Source organism: Giraffa tippelskirchi, chromosome 8 (genome assembly GCF_054371585.1).
Source record: "Giraffa tippelskirchi isolate mGirTip1 chromosome 8, T2T-mGirTip1v1.2.pri, whole genome shotgun sequence".
NCBI classification, from domain to species: Eukaryota; Metazoa; Chordata; class Mammalia; order Artiodactyla; family Giraffidae; genus Giraffa; species Giraffa tippelskirchi.
This window is the reverse complement of record NC_137282.1, coordinates 153356742-153382932: the sequence shown is the minus strand read 5'-3', so window position 1 is coordinate 153382932 and position 26191 is coordinate 153356742. Positions and strand designations below refer to the sequence as shown.

At 43.3% G+C, this 26191-nt stretch overlaps 1 protein-coding gene across 14 annotated transcripts in view; it reads right to left on the bottom strand.

Moving 5' to 3' along the window:
* The window catches only part of ATXN1 (ataxin 1), a 451903-nt gene that overhangs the window by 279184 nt on the left and 146528 nt on the right, over positions 1–26191 (bottom strand). For all 14 annotated transcript variants that reach the window (XM_081518164.1, XM_081518155.1, XM_081518162.1 and 11 more), the window contains one exon: positions 19899–20024. The gene's annotated coding sequence lies outside the window, so the exon portion shown is untranslated. The remainder of the gene's footprint in view (positions 1–19898; positions 20025–26191) is intronic.

Genomic DNA, 26191 nt, shown 5'->3' with positions numbered 1-26191 from the left:
AGTATTTGCGATCCCATGGACTGTAGCCTGCCAGGCTCCTCTATCCATGGAATTTTCCAGGCAAGAATACTAAAGTGGGTTGCCATTTCTTCCTCTAGGAGATCTTTCCAACCCAGAGATTGAACTTTCATCTCTTGCACTGCAGGCAGATTCTTTACCACTGAGCCACCAAGGAAGCCCATATCTCACATACAGATAAAGAAACCCAAGGGCCCAAGTGAGTACCGGACAGTGTGGGCCAAATGTCCACACAAACATGTGCTGAAGTACTGAGTAGGGTGACTCACAAGAGATTCATTAGAAAAAAGCTGATAGAAGCAATCACTTCAATACATAAAGGTAGAGAGCCTCATTCTCCAAGCACCATGCTGACCAGAGCACTTTATGCTCATCTGTAAATCTGCACAGGAGAAAATAAGCAATGATCTTACCTGCTAAGCACTGACATTAAAATAATGCATTATTTAAAATGAGCTGCTTAGGTAGTAAACTAACATTCAAGGAGTTCATGAAATTAGAAACACTAGAATAGGAAGTAAGAAGATAATGATACGTGTCAGAAGATATTAAGAAGACAAGTCAATAAAAGGAGTCTGTTCACAGATTGATTCTAAATACAAAGTGGTCAGATTGATACTCAGAAGTATGGCTTTTAACAGAAATAACAATAGAGAGGTTTCATTATGTAAATGGCTTATATGTCCGCCCAAAGTGCATGAAGTGGTAATTTGCATCTTTGCTATTTTGCATTTTTGTTGTCGCAGAAATGTCAAGGATTTCTCTTGTTGACTTATGAGGGAGTCTTTCATTGGTATACCATAGCCTTTAGTTAGTTAGCGTTAGTTCAGTTGTGTCCGACTCTTTGCAACCCCATGGACTGTAGCCTGTCATGCTCCTCTGTCTATTGAATTCTCTAGGCAAGAATACTGGCGTGGGTAGCCATTCCCTTCTCCAGGGGAACATCCCATCCCAGGGATCAAACCCACATCTCCTGCACTGAAGGCAGATTCCTCACTGTCTGAGCCACCAGGGAAGCCCATAGCCTTTATGATGGCAATAAAAAAGACCACTGTGCTCTTAGTTGCTCTTAGATAATAATAGATGCTCCTGGATGATGATAATAACATCTGTGCTGGACACTGCTCAGTGCAGCAGAAGCAGTCATATGAAGCGTGATTATTATCCCAGGTTCACTGCTAAGAGATGGAAGTGGCTTGCCCAGGGTCTCGTGGTCACTAACAAATGCAGGCTGGATTTGAATTCCCCTCTCGCTCATGGACCCCCAAGCCCAGGCTTCTTTCCAGTGCCCTGCATATCCAATGGTGCAAACTCTGCAGGTATCATGACCATAACACTTCAGAAGGTATACAGAAAGATGGCTACATCTGGTCAGTCCTGTGTGTACATCTCGCTACCTGTCCCTCTCAGGGGCACCCATATTTGCCACCTGAGACTCCTGGATAATTGGTGCCACACTCTGGTCAGCTCTGGAAATGATGCAAATTACTCAGATCACATAGGCCTCACAAGTCCACATCTCACATCAGTCCAGAGCTAAACCATCTGTCCCACATCTCCTCTGGAAGTCTCACTGGACTTGCCATCAATATCTTAACTGGATTTCCTCCTCACCACTCCTCAGTCAGACTCTTGGTTTCATGATGCACATTTCATAGGACCTTCCTCTCCTCAGTTCTCAATTATTATTATTATGATTAAAATCAGTGCTCTGAAATCCCAAGGTGATTGACTGTAAACCTCTCTTCTCAGCCACAGACTTGCATCAGAAAGCTCAGTCAACAACAGTTTCGTTTCAGCTACTTTGACTTATTTTCCCTATCCATCTGCTGAACGATTCTTCAATTCTCCATCAAATAACTAAAAACAAATGGAAACCCACTCCAGTATTCCTTCCTGGGGAATTCCATGGACAGAGGAGCCTGGTGGGCTACAGTCCATGGGGTTGCAGTCTGACATGACTGAGCACACAGGACATCAGAAGGAAAGAGGAAGAGAGGAGAAGCTCTAATGCTTGAAAGAGAGTGTGAGTTTAACTTCAGACAGCGCTGGTTTCAAGTCCTTATTCTATATCTCAGGGGGCAGCTATTAATCTTATTCCCTAACCCTGGTCTTCTCAGTTGTCTCTAGTGGTAAAGAACTCGCCTGTCAATGCAGGAGACATAAGAGACATGGGTTTGAGCCCTGGGTTGGGAAGATCCCCTGGAGGAGGACATGGCAACCCACTCCAGTATTCTTGCCTGGAGAATCCCATGGACAGAGGAGCCTGGCGGGCTGCAGTCCATGGGGCCACAAAGAGTCGGACACGACTGAAGCCACTGAGCATGTGCATGATGGAAGGTCTTGTATCATCTGTAAAACAAAAGCAGTAAGGTTCACCTCCTGGGAAAGGGCGGGGGAGGGGTTCAGGTTTAAATAGGAGGTTGTAGGTCATGCTCCTAGTGTTGTGCCCAGCAAAGGATAAAGTTCCTTCCTCTCCTGCTTTCTTTGGTTGAAAAGAAATAAGTAAGTGTTGGCTGCTCAGTCGTGGCCAACTCTGTGCAACCCCATGGATTGTAGCCTGACAGGCTCCTCCATCCATGGGATTTTCTAGGCAAGAATACTGGAATGGGTTGCCATTTCCTTCTCCAGGGGACCTTCCCAACCCATGGATTGAATCTGGGTCTCCTGCATTGCAGGCAGATTCTTTACCATCTGAGCCACCAGGGAAGCCTTCGACAAGGAGTAGATTTGCCTTATTCACTCACTCATCTCCCCTCACTGTCTCCTTAAGGAACCCTCAGCCCCTGGCCTGTGTCCTGCAGGCTGGAAGCATCCTGGGACAGTGGGAGAGGGAGTGAGTGTCTGGTCACCCAGCGAGCGTGGCCGGCAAAATCTGCTCCTCTGTCAATACTGCCACAGGCACACAGACGGCTGTGACAAGGACACATGTGGCAACATGCCTGAAAAGGTAGACGGTAAATGCTAGTTTACACTCTTATTTCCATGAGATTAGGGGGAAGACACTGAGTCTTTGCTCTCTTGAATTTCTTCTGAACTGAATTCCTACAGGCAAGATTTTTGTCAATGACCCAGAACCGCTTAAGCTTCCAAGAAGCCAAGCAACAAAACACAGCAAGAGCAGATAATAAAACCTGGGTAGCGGGGGTGGAGGAGGCAGTAAGGGTCCCATTCACAGTGCTCCAAAAGGCAAGAGGGGCTTTCAGAAAAACAAAAACCAAGAGTTACCATGTCAGCACTAGACTTTCACAAACACCAGCCTCTACAGAAACCAGAAAATGTGAAACTGCTAGACAATCTGAAGTTTAAAGCAAAAGCATATTTTTTAAAAATGGAAAATAGATGAGAACTGCCAATACATAGGGCACTCATTTTTAGAATACCTTCCCAGGTGGCGCTAGTGGTAAAGAATCGGCCTGCCAATGCAGGATACCTGGGTTCAATCTCTGGGTGGGGAAGAGGCCCTGGAGGAGGTCATGACAATCCACTCCAGTATTCCTGCCTGGAGAACCCCATGGACAGAGGAGCCTGGCGGGCTACAGTCCACGGGGTTGCAAAGAGTCAGACACAGTTGAAGCTATTTAGCAAGCACGCACATTGATACTGAATTTCTTTTTAAATGTTTTTGTTATGAAGACACACTTAAAAAGAGGCATAGATAGCTCACTAACCTGGCCACTTCATACGATTTTCTTGTTTGATAGATTTAAGAGATTAAAGGCACAGCCATAAATCTTTTCCAAACAAGGAGGATTATAAGCAAAGTAATTAGTTCTTTAATTAATTAGACAAACAAACCAGTCATTGACAAGCCTGGGGAAATTCCTCCCACTGCTTTTTTTTTTTTTCCAGTTTAGGAGGGAAAAACCTGGGAAACAAACATGACCTACTACAGCTATAATTCCTTGTTTTATTTTTTTCCCCCAAGCACCCACAAATCCAGGTTGCCCATTTGCTTCCAGGTCTTGCCCAAGTTTAAATCTCTTACCCAATGCTGACCATCTGGAGCCCTCGAGGGGCTGCCACTGTGTCCTGTGTTTGCCCACAGCTGCTGCTACAAACCCCTCCCCCAGAGGCACCTGCCTCAGCAGAGTGTGGCACAGTGGCTGCCAGGGCAAGACAGATATGTTGGAAAAGGCAAATATCTCCCGCTGTCCAGGAGGGGCTGGAGCAAGGATCCTGAACAACTCCAAGTGGTTACAGACCTAAGACTCGAAGCTAATTAATGGAAACTGAAGTGAAGATGGTGACAGCTCAAAGCCAGAGTGTGAAGCTCATGTCATCTGGTGGAGAGAACCCAAGGAGAAATCTCCTAAGGGCAGGACTTTAAGGCTTGCACTTGATTTGCTTTGCAGACCTAACACATTTCTGTTGGAAACATGTCTTTACACCCTGGAGAGACTTCATAAGGTGCTGACCTGCTACTAATTCTGGCAGCGCCTGCACCACGGCCCACAAAGTAACTCTTTGCTCACTGAATTCAGATCACCCAGCTGTCGTCATAGGGAGGGAGGCCCTTCACTCCAACTAAACAAACCTATCTGTTGTCCAGCTTCTGGATCTCCGATCCTCACAAGCAGTCATCTCCAGCATCAAATGCCCTTTTGTCCTCCACGTCACACCATCAGGGCTCTTTCCTCCTATAAAACACAGTTTAAACCACCCTCTCCCTTAATCCCATCTAAACGAACCCTCTCTAGCTCTGGTATCCACACAAGCAATAGACTTAGCTCTTACTTCCCACTGACATAGATGTTTCTATAGGGAAAACACTAATCCAGGGACTTCCCTGGTGGTCCACTGGTTGAGAATCCACTTGCTAATGCAGGGGACATGGGTTTGGTGCTGAGTCCAGGAACTAAAATACCACATGCTACAGGGCAGCTAAGCCCACATGCCACAACTACTGAGCCCGTGTGTTCTAGAGCCCATGCTCTGTGACAAGAGAAGTCTCTGCAATGAGAAGTGTGCACACCGCAGCTAGAGAGTAGCCCCCACTCGCCGCAACGAGAGAAAGACTGCCCAGCAATGAAGAGCCAGAACAGCCAAAACAAATCAATCAATAAAATTATAAACACAAACAGAAAAACACAGTCATCCAACTCATGCTTCAGGTATAACTTTGGGCAATTTACTTCTTCTTTCCCGGCCTTAGTTTTTTCATCAGTAGAAGGCAGATAACAGCAATACCTATATCAGAGAGCCATTGTGAGAATTAAACACTTATTTTTAATGTGTGTATGTATGCAGACATACACACTTAGAGCATGCAAAGTGTTTAGCACAGTACTTTGGGTACATGGTAAGCATTCAGTGTCTATGCTTTCAATAGCGTGACTGTTATTACTGTTACTCCGTCACTCGTGCTCACGTTTGCATTGGTCTCCACCACTTGATTACTAAACTCTTGAGAAAAGGAGCTATTCTTACACACAGCCCAGAAAATGAGGACGTGACAGAAGTTCAGTAACTGAACAACTAAGCAGCAGCTTGGCAAGGATTCAGGTATTTCAGACTCAACCTACACTGCTGATTACAAAAGCTCATTTCCATGTGTGAGTTTGGGCAAAAAACAAGCACAACAGTATCTGACTATTTAAGGAGGACAGTGGTAAGATAAATAAATACTCCTGAATCTTCAGAGAAATGAATTGTAAGAAGGCTTTGGAATAAGAAAAAAGATCTACGAGGGCCCCCAGACATCTCCAGAAGCATCCCGAAGATAAAGACTGAAGAAAAAGTGAGAAGGTGGCATGGAAGCCAGCCCAGCACTGAGCACAGGGACAAAGCCCAGCCTCTTGTGCTGGGGAAGGGCAAGGAGCACTTCCTGTGCAAGAGAAATATAGTTCCTTGAAAGGTGTTTTCCAGCTGTGAGTAAGTGACCCCAGGTCTCAACCCTAACCCAGCAGTGCTCAGTTCTCCTGCCCGTGGAGAGAGACATTCACCTGAATTTACACAGAGAGCATTTCCACCCCGTGTTCTAGACCACGCTCTCCGTTTCTGCCTGCCTGCCACCTGCTTCGCTTCTACCTGCTTCACAGAGACTTCCTCTGTGAAGTCTCATGTCTCTCTTAATCTTCAGATACAGACTGTCCCAGGCCAAGGCAACCTCCCAGAACTATCCAGGCTCCTACTGACCTCCCCCCTATAGAGGAGGAGATTGTTCTGGGGAGGTTAGTCATTTTCCAAAGGTCACAAAAGTAGGGGCAAGCACTGAGCAAGAACTGAGATCTGGACTGTATGACCAGTCCCCTCCTCCCAAAGCAATCTAGTTTCCAACTCTGCAGCACCCTGCCTGCTTGCTGCTTCCATTCTCAGCCCTTCCCAGACTTAGAGATTGCTAAGTCATGAAGATAAACTGTGTTGTCAAGCAGGCCACTGAAACAGGCCTCCTTGCTCTGGGAGGACTAAGTACTTTTGGCTGTTTCTACTCCATGGTCACCCTGCTCTGTATCACACATAGGGACCTTCTGCCCACACCAACTGCTGTTCACTTGTAGTAGTCCATGACATCACATCTCCCTAAGATTTCTGACTAATAAGCAAGTTAAATGGCTAATCAATAATATCATGAACTGATTTTAAACCTTTTTTACAGACAGATTTGTGTTGGCCAAAAAGTTCATTTGGGTTTCTCCATTAAAAAAATCCAAACAAATTTTTTAGCCAACACAATACTTCTTTTTTTTTTTTTTATGGGTTATATTTTGTTAGGGTCTTTTTCTCTCAGGCCATCACAATGCTAGTTCAGCAGGAAATGTCATACTTTGAATGCCAGAGGCATTAAAAAAATAATCTAAACTAAATTAGCTTTTTTACTCCTAACAACAGACTGGGAACAATAAAAGAACTCAAAGAAAGAAACGAATTTAGCACACTAGAAATCAACAGCTGCTTCTCAAATCAAAGTTACCTGGAACAAGAAACTGCTTAGTAGGGAGAATAATTTACCTTTAACTAACCATGTCGAGCTAGGAAAAAAAAACAACATTTTGCAAAATAGCCATTAAATTAATTTTTCTTTAGGTGGCATGGGGATAAGAGAAGAAGGTATATCGTTCAGTTTTACTAAACTCCTAAGAAACTCTGATATACTGTACATGCTCCAGGCAAATGGCAAGCCGGGGGGAGGGAGATTCCCAGGAATATGTGAATCATAACTGTTAGTCATCCGTTTGGGAAACTTAGGAAACAGTTCCTATCAGTTAAATGCATCATTATTTGCTAAGTGCCCAAGATATAAATTTCCTTGGAAACAACTGGTGAAGACACTACAGGCTATGCCCAGCCTCTTTACTGTCCTACCATGTGGCCTGGCAGACTCAGGGTGATTTCATATACTAGTGTGAAGGAGAAATGAATATATTTAATTAACATACACATAGGCACATGCATGCACACAGAACTTTGGGCTTCCCAGGTGGATCACTGGTAAAGGATCCACCTGCCAATGCAGGAGATGTGGGTTTGATCTTCTTGGGTCGGGAAGATCCCCTGGAGGAGGAAATGGCAACCAACTCCAGTATTCTTGTCTGGAAAGTTCCATGGACAGAGGAGCCTGGCAGGCTACAGTTTATGGGGTCGCAAAGAGTCGGATACAACTGATCGTGCACACAGATAGGCATGTGTATACACATTCCTCATCAGAGGTGGACCCAGTGTTTGGGGTCTGAAGCTGATAAAGTAAGATAAGGGATGGAGGGGTGAATAGGGACAGGAGTGGGTCTTTAAACAAAGAGTTCACAAAATTATCTGCATAAAATTCAATACTGGGCCTTAGAAGGGGTCTGTACAAGTTAGACACTTTGAAGTCGAAGTGGCATTAGCTTTCAGACAACTGTGCCTGGTCCATAACACACTCACGTGTATTCGAGCAACTCAGGGTGGGGACGCCTGTCAGAGGCCAAGATCTACATAGTTCACTACAGTCCTCTTCAGCATCAAGTGTATCGTAAATACTTTAGCACACATTTTTGCTGAGTTCAGGTGGCCACAGGAGAAATGTTTACACAGTGTGTTTTAGACAAGCTGCTAAGTAAATTCCAGTATGCAGCTTTACTACCGTGGCAGGAAAACCTGTCGTCCACAGTAATGGATTAGGCAGCCCTGCCCACTGTCTGGAAACCCACCTAAAGGTGCCTAAGAGAGTATCTTGGACCAGAGTCACCGTGTAGCTAAACACAGTGGTTACAATTAAATGTGGACAACGTGGGCTGGAATGGCGAACTTGAGATCAGTGAGCTTAGGTTTGGGCTCAGGCAAAGCTGGGGAAAGGACCATTTACAACACATGGTATTCTGCCTCTGCCCCGCACTGGGAACCCAGGGCAGGGGGAGTCCTCTATAGTATCTTATTTATGGCTGGAGAAAATGAGGAGAGAGAAAACCTCTGAGCACCTCAACATGAAATCAATCCATAGAGCTCCTTTGCACCATAAGAAAAACATGTACCCTGAAAGAAGATTCAAGAATCACAGGCTTCTGGGATTTGAGGCAAATGTCCACCTTAGGCCAGCAGAAGGTCATTCCTGTTTCATTAACTTTCAGGAAGTAGATTAGCCCCTTCCGGGCTTTCTTTGTTCAGGCTCTCGGAGCTCCAGGGTGCCAGTGGAGTGTCGCTTAGATCAGCAGCGGCGGCTAGAATAGAAATCTGAAAATAACACAATCGCTCCGCCACGCCAACTCACTACTTTTAATTGCGGCTCATTAAAGATGTAAATAGAAGAAGAATTATGTTCACCTCTACTACAATCTCATTGCTGCAGTAAAATGACACTGCTTCTGCTTCTATGCAAAAAGGAATACTTCTACTTTGCGTAATTATCACCGCAAGTGGAAGGCAATGATTCACCAATTTTCCACCAGCAGCGTGATTCACATGTTTCTGCCTGTTGTTGGACAGAGGCAGGTAGACAGAATGATTCATTTAAAAATCACCCCAAAGAAGAAGAAAAGGCATGTCGGTCAAAAGATGGAATCTAAAAAATTCTGAACTCTTCTTAGTAGGTACTACAGAAATGCACGCCTGCTTGAGGAAATTTTGCAAAGAATTTAAGCCAAAAAGGGGCTAAACCCAAAGTGAGGAAGAATCAAGAGGGAATGTGAAACTAACTACCCAACAGGAATCTGAATTTTGTCTTAGAAATGTTATTTTCTTCAGTTACTAATGAGAAAAACAATTTCCCGTATCTTCTTTTACCCATATTCTCATAGGACCTAGCTTGTGAAATTAGAATGAGAATTATATCTGGTGGATGATTATTGATACAATATAATATTGAAAACAAAAACACAAAAAAGTATGCTTGAAACATCCTGTTAAAAATTAAACTGAGGGCCAGACACAAAAGGACAAATACTATCTGATTCCAGGTAGAAGTGGTACCCAAAGTTGGCCAACTCATAGAGGCAGAAAGTAGAGCAGAGGGCACTAGGGGCTGGGAGAGGAAGGAACAGGGAGTTCATGGCTAATAGGTACAGAGTTTCTGTTTGGGAAGATGAAGGAGCTCTGGAAATGAACAGTGCTGATGGCTGCACAATATTGTGAATGTACTTGGTACCACTGAGTTGTTACACCTAAAATTGGTTAAAGTGGCCAATTTTATGTTACATATACTTACTGCAATTAAATGTATATATGTGTGCGTTTGCTAAGTTTCTTCAGTCGTGTCCAACTCTGTGCAACCCTATCGACTATAGTCAGGCTCCTCTGTCCACGGGATTCTGCAGGCATGAATACTGGAATGGGTTTCCATGCCCTCCTCCAGGGATCTTCCCAACCCAGGAGTTGAACCCGCCTCTCTTACCTCTCTCTTGCATGGCAGGTGGTTTCTTTACGACGAGTGTCACCTGGGAAGCCCCAAATATATATGTATAATATAATATAATATATATAATATATTTAAACATAAAATTCAGGACACGTGCTGGATTGATGGCTGGGTTCCCAGGAGACAGTGCTGTTGGTTCGCTGACTCTCTCAAGTGGATGAAGACAGGACAGGCGAGGGAAGGGATGAAGCCAGTGTGGCTGTTCACCAGGAAATGGAAAAACGTCCACTCCTGCAAAGGGGGGGACAGCTGCAGCTGAGCTGAGCCTCTGAACATCGGCACCAGCACGGGAGCCAAGCATTCAGAAGTCCTGATTTAAATGCATTAAGCGGATCTGATCTTTTGTAGGCTCTTACTCAATTTCGTAGAGCAGATAAGCACTCCAAAATTTGTCAAGTTAATAAATACAGATTTGGGTTGAATTTGCACAATATGCGCTTGTAGGTTCCCTGGCCATGACCTTTGATGGTCGGAATCGAACTTCCCCTTTCACTAAATGTCACTCCAAATTCCAGACGGCATTTGGAAGCAAACACTGCTCTGTGTCCGTTACTAAGTGTTTTTTAGTATCATAAATTCAGTTTCAATCAGGCAGAAGAAGCAAAGCATTTAGCATTCCTGCAATGTACTCACTCCCAAACTCTATTTCACTGTGAAGAGCAAGTTCCGTCTACGTGACCACCCAACACAGGGCACAAGGCGCTTACACAAGTGGCTAATTTGATGTCCTCCCAGAAATGGCCACCTGCCAGCAGTATCATTGAAAAGGGATGCTGGTCCTGAAGACAGTTGAAAATAATCCCTTTCTCATCAACTCCAACCAAGTAGATTAGGTCCTTGGAGGGCTCTAGTTTCTCTGAAAGCAGCAGAGTGCAAGCCAAGTGCCATTAAACCAGTGGAAGAAACCACCCGAGTGGAGATTGGAAATCAGAAGTGTTCGAAAGAGGTAGGGGGTGATGGCAGGGTACAGGCAGGGGGTCGGGGAGAGACCAGGGTTGGAATCCTAGCTTTATTCCTACAAGCCCATGTGATACCCTCCAACACCAATAACCTCATCCTTTATAATAACATATAATTTGAATGGAAAAGTCATACCCATTGTCCTTCAATTTTGTGTGTGTGTGTGTGTGTGTGTGTGTGTGAGGATCAGATGAGATGAAATAGGTACAGACACAAAGAAATTGATGTATAAAGTATTCTTAAATTAGTTTTCTCCTTAAAGGGGAAAATGTACAAAATGTGTCTCCCAGGTTTTGCTGAGGAAGCTTTTAAAAGAGACTCTACCAGTATTGATGGAATATCCACCGTTTTAAAGGGCTAGTGCTATTGCTCACAAGCAACACAGGGGGGTGTAAGACATGTCTTTAGTTTCAAGAAACTTTGAGTCAAACAGCAGATAAGTAAATCTCAGCTAAGTCTGATCACAACCTTCTCCCATCCCCAAACCTTCAGTGGCTCTCCACCACTTCAGAAAATATTCTGACCTTAATATGAGAGTAATTCAATTGTTCATCTGTAAAATGGGGATACCTATGTTGCAGGGAATTGTGATCAGAGCTGCTTTATGTAAAGCACCAATCGCACAGGCTGGTGTAAGGTGGCTATTCAATTAGTAATTCACATTAATTAGTCCCATCATCATCATTATTAAGTCAACCTCTTTCCTCCCAAGCTCTCATTATTCCACCTCACACACCTTACCCTGGACCCAAACCAGTCCCTGGGGTTCCTCCGGCACACAATGCCCGTCCCTTCTCACCTTGGTCATCTGGGATCCTAGCTCGCTTTCATGTCGGGCTCAGAACGCCTCCTCCAGGTCCTCACCACCAGCAAGGAGACCAAGCCTCTCACTTCTCCGTTTTCTCACAGCATCTCCTCACCTTCCCTAACTGAACTCACTCACAGTTTCCCCTTCCGTAACTGATCGTAAATTCATAAACTCAGTTTGAAGGAAGGCAAAGGTTGGAAAAGTTTGATTACCAAATGAGGATCAGTCCAACTGAATACCATGAAAGTAACATGATAACATTGTTGTTTAGTCACTAAGTCATCTCCAACTCTTTGTGACCCCATGGACTGTAGCCCTCCAAAGCCACTCTGTCCATGGAATTCTCCAGGTAAGAATATCGGAGTGGGTTGCCATTTCCTTCTCCAGGAGATCTTCCCCACCCAGGGATCGAACCCGCATCTCCTGCATTGGTAGGCAGATTCTGCACCACTGAGCCACCAGGGAAGCCTGACATGATAATAACAGCTAACATTTTGTTACAGCTTTAACTTTTCATTTCATTCTCACAACTCTGATAGATGCTGCTTTATTTCTCCTAGTCCATGGATGGATAAACAAAGACCCAAGGAGGTTAAGTAACTTGCTGAACATGACACAGCTAGTTAGGGGCAGAGTCGGGAAGTTTGCCTCAAGAACCTATGCTCTTACACTGCATGACATTGTTTTCCAACAGTGTTATAGCAATTTATTATGTCCTATTTTAAAAAACCTCTGAGGAATGTAATCAGTTCTCTCAGGGCTGGGTTTTAAAACTTTAGATCCACCAAGATGCCGTGTTCTGTATTAAGATCCTTAAAGTCTCAGAAAAGGACTTCCTAATTGGGCTACTCTAGCTTGCAGACTCCTCTGAGTGCACTCACCAACACTAAACAACCTCCGGGAGCTACAGCCACAGGATCAGCCCATGGACCCACATACGTGATCTGCAGAGGGCAGTTCAAGATAAGCACCTCTACCCCGAGTAGCATCTGAAGCTGTAATGAAACTTACAGTTGTCTATTGTCTGCTGGAGTTTTTGTCACTAGGTAGTTAGGATGCTTTCGAGTACTGGCTCTCACAAAAGGGCAATTCGACAGTCAATACCTCCTGCTAAATGAACTGGAGCAGTCACCGGGCAAGGCCGCAGCCCTGTGGACAGTGAACTAGAGAATAACTAACACGGTTTATTCATCCACCTAAGCCCTGGTCTATTTCTTAATGCGTCTTATTGAAAGCCGAAGGGTCTGGCTTTCACATGAACAGGATGCTCAGGACAGGAAAAGAAGAAAATTCAGCAAAGGTTCTTCACTGTGGCAAGCAAAGATCAACTCACATGCAAGGCTGAGAAGTGATGTGGTATTTAACGCATCTCATCAGTAGTCAATGTTGTCAACTGGCCAATTTCTTAAAATCTGTTCATCTAACGATGGCTCAACTTTTGGCACAATTTTATACACAAGAAAACTGAAAGGTGAGTAAGAATAGCATGCCAAGAAAAAAAAACAACTGGCAAACCTCAATCTTGCTGAAGAACTTGTTAATTCTAATAGTTTGTCTATAGATCCTCTTGGACTTTTATGTAGACAGCTATATCACTTATTCAATATTAATAAAAATATTTTGGTTCCTTTTTTTAAAAAAAACCTGGCAAACTTCAAATTGAAATTCTCTATTCCCAGTTTATTGACTCTTAACTAAAACATTAATAGGAAAAATCATAATACGTTATAAAATAATATACAGTATTAAACATTCTTACCCTGATGACCAAATATTCTTTAAAAAGATGTGTAACATGCCTCACACATTCATCTCCAACAAATCCCATTCTGAATTCCTTGTAAACAAGTGCCAATGATGATGTTTTTAGTGGCATTTTTAACACGTGACACTAAAAAACCATCCTACTCCCCCATTTGAAAAGAAAATTTTGAGGATGCCAAATTAATTTTGAAGATGACTTTTCATTCTATTTAAGCCAAGATATTTTTTCTCGTTTGATATTTTAACCAAATAGAATTCTTAGAAATGAAAAAATAGTAACAAGTATATTTCCAGAGCAGAATAGCCTTTCAGAATTGAAAATGTTACATCAATGCTTTCCTGCTATCCACTCTTGGCTTTTTAAATTCCCTTAGGAAAAAATACCACCTATTCATAGTACATTGCCAGCACTGGATGTGTTATTTCTTTGGATTTATGATTTGGCTGATATGATTTTTCATGACATAATACAGTTTATTTTTTTTTTTTTAAAAAGCAATTTCTAGTAACTTCACAGATATGGCTACTGAGACGCTGACATGATCCTCCCCGATGTTAGAATTTTCAAATACCAAAGATCTACCCTATTTCTTTAGCGAAAATGGTCTGATGATGAATCCAACAACTTTTGTAAAAATTATTTAACCAAAACATTTCTTTTATATCATTTCTGTAACAAGGTAGTTAGCACCGAGCTAATCTGAAAAATGTTACATCTCACCTGAAGGATTACTTGTATATTCATAAGTGAATTCTTTCCTTTCTTCTCACCTTCCATAAATATGTACTGAGCTAAATTATGTGGCGGAATGGGCTTAATACTTGGAATACAAGGTTTAAAATAAACCAATCTCTACCGTCAGGAGCCACCCACAGAGATAACTATATAAATAAAGAATTGCAGTACATAGAGCAGGAAGAGGGGACATTTCTATTCGGCCTCAATGAAAGAGGAGTCCACTGGGTACAGAAACAGAATTTCACAGAAATTCTGCAGAAATTCTGCAGAAGAATCAACATGACGAAAGGCGTGATTATTAAAATACACAATATGTTCAGAGTAGAAAGAAGTGTGTGGAGAGATGCGAGGGGTGGCAGATGAGGTTTAAACATGAAGCTGATAATGAGTTCCTAGGGGGTCTCAAGTATCATGCGACGAAATGCACGTTATCTCATAGGGAAGAAAAAGCTAATGAAAATGCATTAAATTATTCCTTTCATTTCATCCTATTCATTCATTACTATGAAAAATACCAAGAGAGCTATTTTTAAAGAAAGAAGTATCAATCACTCTCACGCTGCAAACATCTTTCCTGTTTGCTTTATTCACTTCTAGTCTGTGCTGACAGGCACCCATTCCCATCATGACTTTGTGACCAATATGTGTATGCAATTTTGAATTACGAATTTTACACTTAACATTGTATTAGAAACAGTCTTCTGTACTTCCACACACTGCCAAGGGTTTTCAGGAATAATTCAATCAGATCCTTTTCTTTAAGATGGTAATTCTCAAAATAGTAGGATGAATGGAATTCAGAAAGGAAAGACTGGAGGCAAGAATATTCTTTGGGGGCTTCCCTTGTGGTCCAGTGGTTAAGAATCCGCCTTGCCATGCAAGGGACATGGGTTTAATCCCTGGTCCGGGAAGATCTCACATGCCTTGGAGCGACTAGGCCCACCCACCCCAACTACTGAGTCCACACACTGCAACTATTGAAGCCTGAGTGCCTAGAGCCTGTGCTGCATCACAAGAAAAGCCACTGCAATGAGAAGCCCATGCACGGCAGCTAGAGAGTAGCCCCTGCTCACAGCAACTGGGGAACGTCCATGCACAGCCACAAAGACCGAGCACAGCCAAAAAGTAAAATAAACCTTAAAGAAAAAAGCAGAATACTCTTTGGAAGTAGCTGTCCTGGTCCAGGCAAGTGATGCTAACAGGCTGAAAGAGAACTTGGGCGAGGAAAGGAGAAGAGAAGATAGTCTGTAATCTATTTAAGAGGCAAAACTACAGCATGTGGTCAAGAGATGACATACAGGAAGAGGAGGAGGTGACCAGCCTCAGTGACTAGCTGGTTGGTGACCCTGTTTCTCTAAACAAGGAACCCATAAAGGGAGACAGGAGAGTGACAGGTACAGGTTTAGACTCAAGGTGAAGACACCTTTGGAATATTCAAATCAGAGCCATCTGGGAGGAAGTCGGAAGCCAGTGACCTTAGACTCTGCGGAGAAAGGGGAACAATGTTAGTCATTTGAGCGGAGCTGATAATGATGCCACGAAGCAGTGAAGCCTTCAGGGAGCGCGTGTGCAGGAACCAACATGGGTGAGTTTCAGTTTTCACTCCGACAGTGTGCAAATGTAGCCGTTTAATTCTAACTACTTTTGAGGCAGAGCAAACACCTCCCTTCAAAGCTCTCAAACTGTCACCAAGGAAGGGTACCTTCCAAGGCAATCAATGTGGGCTTTGATGACGCCTATTACAAGACAATTCACTGCGTTTCCTGAACTGGTGTGGTTTCACTCACAGTTAGACCAAACCACACAGCTGCTCTGAAGGACTGATGTAATTATTAGCCCGTGATGGTATCAGGAGAAGAGCGAGTTGTAACACATCTCACGGAAGGCATGCCTGGTGCTGCTTCACCGCCCAGCGGCTCAGGGACGCGGAGGGTAACTCACTCCTCTGAACTAGAACATATTCGGAGAGCTTTCCGACCATGGTCTTCAAGGAGGGTGCTGAGCTTGCTGTTTTCTTCCATCTGCCTTTCAGAAGCAGGGCCTAGGGGTTAGGTGGCCATTCGGAAACCCTGCAATTCTCAAGGCTGCCTTGTGCTAAACAGCACAAGTGACGTAGTTTCTAACTAGACAAATGCTCTTTTAAAAGCAGTTTTTCTCTTTTCCAACCGTGGACAGCTACTTAAAAGGAAATATTCCAGGTACTGCTAAAGACCTCCCAAACAGCAACGCCAGCACCTGGTATTTTCCGAAAATCACACACTTTATCATTTCTTTAATTTTCTCCCCAGTTATCGCTTAAAGCCTTTAACAAAGGCTCAAAGATGCTTCTATCAGTAAGTTATATCTGGAGGAAGTCACACAGAGGAAAATCGAGTCAGGTCTCCACGAAGTGAATATTAAAAAGCCTCTTTTGCCCTTAACAGTGCTTTGGAAACCCATGCATTTCTTTCCTTCCCTTAGCTAAGAATCTGAGAAAAAGCCCAATCCACTCTGGGCCACTCTCTGCTTACCAAACCTCCAGCAGCTGAGGTTAGATGGAGACCCAGAAGAGGATGCTTTCCTGTCACCAGGCTCGAATGTGCTCTTAACACAAGCTTAATTCAGCTTTGGCGCAACTGTGCTAAGAGAAATTGTGACAAAGCAAGAGTCAAAAGAAAGCCTGCAGAAAGTGTTTGGTGCAAAGGGTAGTGGTTATCCTGGCAGCTAATAAATTTCCTGATTCCCCTACTTGTTCCCTCCTCAGCCGGCCAGGCTTCTGTGAGTTCTTCGGTTTAGTTTCTGACTTGAACTAGCTGTCAGATGTTCTGCTGGTTGTGGATTCTCTAGCAAAGCCCTTCGGGAGACGCACCAGAAGCAAACACCACATCTCTTCTGGATCATCCAAGGCCGGGCTGGATGTGGAAGAGGGAAGGAGAGGGCCAAGCGTCACCATCGCCATCTGTCAACATGAGAGTCAGATCCTGAATCTGCCATCACCACTGCGGGTGCTTTGACGTGTGTCCGCTGCAGCTCAGCTTTATCCCTTCCGCAACGGGACCGCTCTCCTGCCACCCAGATGGACAACCTGTGAGCCTAACAGCTGAAAGTAACAGCATTCAAAACGAATGGCCACGGGCAGCAGAGGAGGCTCTGGCAGCCAAGGATACAGCATCCAAGTCACCACAGCACCGCGCCATCCTCCCGTCCTTCTCCCATCCCGTCGGCTCCATCGAGTCCTGCACTTACAGCTGATGTTTCTGCTCTGCTAGACGTGGGGTTAGGGTTCCTGCCGTTACCAGGGAACAGTCAAGAGTCAATGGTAACACAGCAAGAGACATAATCAGAAGGTTTCTAAAGGAGCCTCTGACCTGGGGGAACATTTCACACGTTTAGACACAAAGGGGTTTCTAAGGGGTTCAGAGAATACGCTGACTCCACATCCTGATAAGGTCAGGAGATAGAAGAGCGACTGCAACCCTCATGGTTTGACACTGCTCAGATCAACAAGCAAGTATTTCCTGGGCACATTAAGATGTGCTCAGATCTGGACCCTCTGCTGCGGGCAAGGAGACCAAGAGGAGGATGAAGAAGTAGCCTCAGAGAGTTACTCGCACACCTCAGTGCGGAAGAGCTCTCTGCAAGGAGTTTCCTGGGCTCAGCACCCTCAGAAATTGTGACTCATCGAGCCCAGGGTTGCTAAACCTGCAGCTTTAATACACACGTCCCAGCGATTCTGCTGGAGGGCGTGCTGCGGCCTGGACCACCTTTGAGAACCACTAGGCTATGACCTGATTCCTGTCCTCAAGCCTACAATGCACGAAGCGGTGCACAGCCAAGGATTTTTTTTTTTTTTTTAAGATGCAGGCTCTCATTGGTACAGGAGTTCATAAGGAGAAGCCAGTCGTTAGGCCCTGAGGATTCAGGGCAGACTTTGTGAGTGTGAGCCAGGCTTGGTGGTCAGTAAGGACTTCGACAGAAAGAGACAGCCCCATGCAATCATCTTAACCCAACCTCCCCGTTCAGCAGCGCAAAGCATAACGGAAGATGGAGACAGAGCTACAAGGACACCACCGAACAGGTAGAGAGGCTTCGTACGTCGACTGCAGGCAGGAGACGGTCACCAGGAAAATCATAAAACTGGCATCTCCGGATAACACTGTGTTTGCATTTTTTCATTCTGCCACATTCATGTGGTTTCCTGCACTTTGTAATTTAACATTTGTAAGAGAAGAAAAAAATGCTGTTATGAAACCCAAATAATGCACCACTCTGAGGCTGACAGCCAGCCAGCTGCTAACAAGAGTGACATGTGAACATCATTTAATGTGTCATTCACAGCTCTGCTTCGGAAAAGGGATACCGAGTAAGAAAGAGAAATCATAAATTCCATTCAACGTGAAACAAAGTTTGGGGCTTTGTGGGGTTAAAGGACTGGCAGAAAACCCATGACACAGTGACAGCGAGCACAGAGAAGGAAGAAGTTAGATCTCCAAGAGAAAAATAGAGGATAAGAATTCAAAAGCAACCTATCTCGTTTATTCTAAGATTATATTCATAGAACACTACGCCATGTTTTCTTTAATGCTGCAAGGGAATAAATTATGAGCCAGACACTGCAAAGCCTGCTCGTCCAAAGGGCTGTGTCACCAAACAGAAGGAAGGAGCAACCCCAGGTGCCTGCACCCTTTTCTTCACAGTGGCTGATCCAGTGAGCCCCCTGCCGATGATGACTTGCCAAGGGCACACCATAAATTCAGAGAAGCAAGAATCAAAGGGTATAATTATTTCATTAACTTCACTAGAGTGAACTGTGGAATTTCACATTTGCAAACCACCCTGGACACCCTCAAGACAGTGGTGTTTTTACAGGTGACTCATTCCAAGAGGGTGGATAAGTTGTCCAATACATGAGCAGAACGTGTCCAAGATACGTGAGCAGAACTGGGCTTCCGTCTGAGGCCTTTGTTTCCAAGAAATACACTGAAGTAGGCTGATAAAACTTCCTTGGAAGTCCACATTATTTTGGTGTTGAGTCTGGAATTTATTATTTATTTATAGCTTGGCACATTTGCATTCCATCCCCACCCCCCCACCCCCAAACCAAGACTGTCATTCCAGGGCACCCTCACAATAGGGACTTCCCTGGTGGCTCAGTGGTTAAGGATCCACCTTCCATGTAGCGGATGCAGACTTGATCCCTGGTCAGAAGACTAACATCCCACATGCCACTAGAGCGACTAGGTCCTTGGGCTACAACTACTAAGCCAATGCAAGACCCTGCATGACACAACGAGGACCCCACATGCCACAACTAAGACCCAATGCAGCCAAATAAATAAATAAATATTTTTTTAAAAAAGGTTCACAATAGATCCTGTTGAATAGGCTCTGGAAACTCACAATGCCTCTCACCTTGCTCATCCCAATACTTCACTTAAAGGATACCAAATGTGCCACTAGACTGAATCTACCATCTCTCATGTGATTAATCCAATATTCTCTCCACTGAAATGCAATACATGGAAGATAAAGTTTGTTGCCTAGGTGTTTAGTTTGGTTCTTTCTGGTCTTTCCTAGCCACCAATGCATTCTGCTCAAATCCTACTCTTCTGCAAATTTCAGAAATGAACACAGTAAGTCAACTTCATTGTTCTTTCGGCTCTCCAGCACTCGATTAACATTTCCTCAACATCCTGTTGCTCGGGCTGTAGAGAACTTGAATAAGATGTCCTGGGACACCAAACCAACGATGATGGATGAAATTTACAGCTGGTGAATGCCAAGCCCTTCGGATGACTTACCCAAGACCATTTGTGTTTCAGGATCGTTCGTGCAGGCTGAGGTCTCCTCCTTCTCTCTTGTTCATGGTCTGTAGCAGCACTACTTGGGAGGCCTCGACATCAGCTCTTTCATTTTGCTCCAGAATGCTGCAGTAAAACAAAACACAACACCAAGTCAGAATGAAAAATAAATGCCACTTCAAGCAGTTCGTTGATATTCAGGGGGAAATCCCTGGCCTTTCTCAGATGTATATTTTATAACCTCAAACAAGCATGTTAATTACCAGAACGAATCTATCACACAACTGATCTCCATATGGTACTTTGAAATGCCGGTGATGGGGAGGGTGTGGTGGGGGGGAAGGGAAAGACAACAAAGCCCCTACTTGATAGGTGCTGCATCTTAGGACACTTACCGCTGGTAATGTGCTTGCAAGATTTCAAGTTTACTAACTGAAATAAGAAATTAAAGAAGAATTTGTGATGTTGAAACAGAGATACTGACGTGCAGTTCTTGAGGGCAGAAAGTGGAGAAAGTTATGTTTTGAATTAAAATTCATCTGATTCTGCCCATGAAAGACTCAAATTGAAGGAGCTAATATTAGTAGTTTTCAACGAAGGACTACTAGGATTGAACAGAAATGGCAAAGTGTGAGAGAGAGGACATTTTCCATTTTGCGCTCCAAACAGGTAATTGATGGGCTTTCGTTCTGACTTGGTCTATCTTGATAAATAACCTTCTCCACCCAAGCTGGAAAGCGGCATTTACTTCACACACTGAATATGTAATGAATGGGTAAAATATGCATGCCTCTTAAACCCCACTCAGAGCAGCTGATAAAGCCCACACATTAGAACTGTGTGTGACAAGTCACTCAGAGAAGTTCTCCACTGGGCTGTGAGCTTCCAAGGCTCACTGGTCACAGGGTGCTGTTCGAGCTTCTTCGGATGCTTAGTCAAACCTCCCCCCTCTCCCCCGTTTGTTCTTTGACAATAGCCATTTGAGAGCCTGGAAACGATCCTCAAAAGATGTCTGCACCCTTTCTGAGCCTTTTCTGAGCTCTTCCTCATCTATTCTGAAAGCCCATTGGAAGGCTGTCACCCCGTTCTCTAACTATGGTGACTGCACCCCACTTGTAACTGGAAACCCTCTGAATCTCCAAAGGTCCTGAATCAAGGAGCTCACCACGCTCTGACCCAGTTGTAAGAGACAGCATATACTTTCTGCGCCTCACTAGGCTTTTGTGTGAATAATCAATTCCTTGAAAGCCTTCTGAAGCTATTACTTTATAGAATACTCCATGTTTTTTTAAGAGGACTTGGGTGGGGGGTGTGGACTGCTGGTTAAATTCATGTTGGCGCTTCAACATTTTGAGGAGGAGGAGAAAGCCACTTTGGTTAATGTTTAAACAAGTGAGTTGAGTGTAAAGCCATTATATTTTCAGTCTAGCTGGAAGAGCAAATGCCTGAAAATGGCCAAGGCTCTTTTATTTTTCTTGATGCTATCAATACCCACTGAAAGTGAGGTTGTAATGATTTTATTAGTTTTCTGAGCAGTTTTCATGAAATGTAACTCAGCTCCCACTCAAATGTGTAACAGTAACATATTGATACAAATCATCACCAGCCAGGAAGTTCAAAGTATGACAAACTGTCTTCAGTTTACCGTTTTGGTAAAAACAGAATTTGGAAGAGAGAAGGATTTAAGCAAGCCCACTGAGAGTTACTGGCTGGTATCAATCTTCTTTTACTAAAAATAAACTGCTGCAATTCTCTTGTTACCAGCTTTATGTACTGGTATTTTAGAACTAGAAGTGTCTTTGTCATCTAGTCCAAGATTCTTCTGCAAATAAAGCTGCTGACCCAGAGAGCATGAAGGACCTCTTAAAGTCACACAGCAAGTTAATCTGTGCCTTGACTAGACTCTGGATTTAATCACTCACGCCCTCTGACTCTTAATGGGCATAATAATGCCACTGAATACAATGTAATATGTTGGTTTGAAAAGTTTACCAGAAGCACAATACTTTCTCGTAGGATTCTTTCTCTTTCTCTGTTTTATTTTTGTGTAAAGAAATTCATTCCTGGATTATATTCTTGTCACCAAGTACAGCCAAGTGATCTAGGAGAGGCGATATGTCTCCATTATTAGCTCAGGGCCCTATCTCTGGCTTCAAACACCAGGTGTTCAGAGGAGTAAGGTTTAGACTATTTGCAGAGGAGAGAAAAGAAAAAAGGACTCATCTCAGTGACAAGATTTTCCATTCTTATCTCTGTAGATGTGAAGAACTTGGAAGTGATTCATTTTGTGTTTTATAGCTGACCCTCAATTACACATAGTGCAACGAGCATGAAACCATTTATATCAAAAGAAAACCACTGAAAATTCTACACTCCTCCTTTTAAGCAAGAATTGTAATATACTTTCCTCCTTCAGCAAAACTTTTCAGCAGTGCTGCTAATCACCCACAAAACAAACTGGCTTGAGTTTAATCTCCTTTGCCTGCCCATTCTTGCTTGCTGGTTGAAGTTATAAACAGAGATAAGACCAAAAGTCCAGAAAGACAAAAGGAACACCCGAGGCCTAGAGCATTCATTGATATGCCTGAACACTAAAAGCTAGCTACAGAAACAGGGATTTCACCCTAGATGATATCCTTACAGGGTTTTAAAATGTGATAAGCATTTTGTGATAATTTTCTGAACAGTTATAAGCAGCAGCAACAAAGTATAGTATATCAACATGACTCAAAAGCAGTGGTCTAAAAGCCATGAGTTTTTGTTTTGTTTTTTTTAATCTGAGTTTTGCAGCTTAGTCTATTTTTAAATTTAAGTCATAATCTCCTATGCAGAATTAGCTCCTTATCTATCAAATAAAGGGACCTAAGTAAGGGCTCTCCATAATGAATTCCCAGGGATAATTCAATTTCCACAAACACAATTTTATCTTATATGATCCATTAAGATTCATTTTAATCCTAAATCCCAACAATCAGACACAGATTGCATAGAAGGTGAGTAATGGGTTCACGGTGGAATAACCCCTTGATGGGGAACGAGTGTTGTCTATCGATCGATCGTGCTGGGCAGATTAGCTTTCCGTTTGAGAAGAGTCAGATCACTCGCTTACACCATTCACAAAACAGAAAGACGGTAACGACAATTCTACATGCAGGGCAGCAAAGGAGACTCAGATGTAAAGAAAGGAAGTTTGGACTCAGTGGGAGAAGGCGTGGGTGGGACGATTTGAGAGAATAGCATTGAAACATGTATATTACCATATGTAAAATAGATGGCCAGTGCAAGTTCGATGTATGAGGCAGGACACTCAAAGCCAGTGCTCTGAGACAACCTGAGAGATGGGGTGGGGCGGGAGGTGGGAGAGGGTTCAGGATGGGGTGACACATGTATATCTGTGGCAGATTCATGTTGATGCATGCCCAAAATCATCACAATATTGTAAAGCAATTATCCTCCAATTAAATAATTTAAAAAAAAATAAAAAAGAGTATAAAAAATAAATTCTAGGTAAATTAAACATGTTAAGATGTGTTTACCCAGACATAGATTAATATCATATTTACTATGTATAATGACAACCTTTTATAGAGTAACACACAAAAAGAATAATGTTACAATCACAAAAGGCCTAGGGGGCCACTGTAAAGACTTTGGCTTTTTTACCTTAAAATAGAAAGACACTAGAGAATTTTGAAATGAGCAGGATAATGATCTGCCTTAGGTTTTAAGGGATCTTTCTATGTGTTGTCTGAAGAACAGATTCTAAGGAGGCAAGGCTTAAAACACAGAGTCCACTTAGGCGACTGCAAAAATTCAGGTGAGACGCTCGATCCATGGACCAAGGTGATGACACTGGAAGAGAAGGCTGTGAGAACTGGTGTGATTCTGGACACATGGTGAAGGTCAAGTCAACAAGTGGTAGAAGAGAAAGAAAAGAGTAAAGGATCTTTCCAAATTTTTGACCCAATCATCTCTAAGAATAGAGCTGCCATTCACCAAGATGGAAAAAAATGGAAAAAGCAAGTGTCAGGAAGGTCCATTTTTCCATGTTAAGCTTAAGATGCCTATTACACCTCCTAGTGAGCTATCAGGTAGACACCTGGATGTGGGTGTTTGGAATTCACAGACACGTAGATAGAATAGAAGATACACGTGAAAGCATGAGTTACTGTTACAGGCAGCGTCCAAGACGATGGTGCCCAGCTATCCTACCCCTTGGTATTCATGTCCTTATTATAATCCTCTCCCCTGAGTGCGGACTGTATTGAGCGACTCCAGCAAACAGAGTGAAGCAGAGGTAAGGGAATGTCACTTCCAAGGCGAGGCTACAAGACTGTGGCTTCCATCTTGGGTACCCTCTTGCATTCTCTCCTGGATTACTTAATCTGGGGGAAGCCAACTGCCAGACTGTTGAAGCCATCCTGTGTAGGGGCCCATGTGGCCTGCTGGCATCTGTGTGGGTGAACTTGGGAGCAGATCCCAAGCACACACAGCCTGCCTCCACCCTTCAGATGAGACTGTAGCTGATCCTTCACATTAGCCTGGGCTAATGGCTTGACTGTAAACTTATGAGAGGCCTTGAGCCAGAGACACCCATCTAAGGTGTGCCCTGATTCTTACTCATGGAATTGTGAGATAGTAAGTTTTTGCTACTTGAAGCTACGAAGTTTTAGGGTAATTTGTTACACAGGAATAGATAACTAATACAGTTATGATGCACAAGACACTGTCTAGAAATTTTACATGACTTATTACAGTTGGAGACACTGAGTCACAGAGAAGCTACATCACTTGCCCAAGATCACACATATGTGATTGGGCAAGAATCAAGCCCAGGTCATCTGACTCCAGAGCTTTGGCTCTTAATGACCACATGTCAAGACTCCTCTAGAATAACCTATTCTCCTGCTATGAATGTACAAACCTGAAATTTGACTTTCTACTGCAAAAAGTGCTAACATCACATAGTTCATACAAACAATGGTCCATACGCATATTCATCAGATTTCTTAAGCTACCACATAGCTTTACAATTCTTCAGTCTTTGCTATCCCAACTACGTTGTGCTTAGTCGCTCAGTCATATCCAACTCTTTGCAACCCCATTGACTATAGCCCACCAGGCTCCTCTGTCCATGGGGATTCTCCAGGCAAAAATGCTGGAGTGGGTTGCCATGCCCTCCTCCAGGGGATCTTCCCAACCCAGGGATCGAACCCAGGTCTCCCACATTGCAGGCAGTTTCTTTACCATCTGAGCCACCAGGGAAACCCAACTGTACTACAATCTATACTCACCTGTCAAAGAAGAGATAAAAGCAGCCTCTTGCCGTCTGAACAGTAACCTTAGGCTGGTTAATTTCAATCCGGTTAACTAGCTGATTTAACTATCAAAGAATTTCCAGTACAGTTTCCTAACACTCTAAAATATTCCTATAGACTGAATGTGGTCCCTTTGAACATGTAAAGAGTTCTCTCTCAAACTACTAAAGTGGTAAGGAAAAGAACAAGATACTGAATAAGATAGTCACAGTAAATTCTGCTTGAATTTTTTAAATAATAAGGGAAAATAAATTTTGAGTTGGCAACATAAAGTCACTAAGGATGCCAACAATATTAAGTTTTTAAGTAGGAACTGGCAAGACCAGAATATTAAAAACGATAGCTCTTGAACTGTATAAAATCCAAAGGCTGTTGTCCCTTTAATTATTGTACACATTAAGACATTCCCATTCTTTCCCTGACAAAGACATGTGAAATACAGAAAGAGAAAGAAGTGACCTCTGAACATTTGCCTCAACACAAATTTAGAATGTCACTGTTGTCAGAAAGGGCTGCTGCTGGCTAATCCATCACTCTTACTTTCCAGGAGGAAAACACCATGTAGTTGCAGCCAGCAGCACGTTCCCCCAACCACACTGTGTAATGCTTTTCTTTTGTTAAAACTCTTAGGATTGTGCCCACCACCAATGGGAGCCAAAGAACTGGAAAGAAAGTGTCATAAAAAAGAAATACAACAAAACCCACTGCCATTTACAAATCTGTTACAAAAAGCACCTGTGTTTTATAAAGGGGCATGAGACACATCACCAAAGGTATCTTTTGCCATTTAAAAATACCAAACAGTAGTAACAGCTCCTCTGCTAGGCTGCTGGGACTTGATCTGCAGTTTGGACAATTTGTGTGGGGAGATTACTTTGTTTTAGGACACAGGGAACGGATGCTACCAATTAGCACAAAGACGTGCTTAAAATAGTTTTAAAACATATGAGTTTGGAAACAGAAGTTCAAAACAGC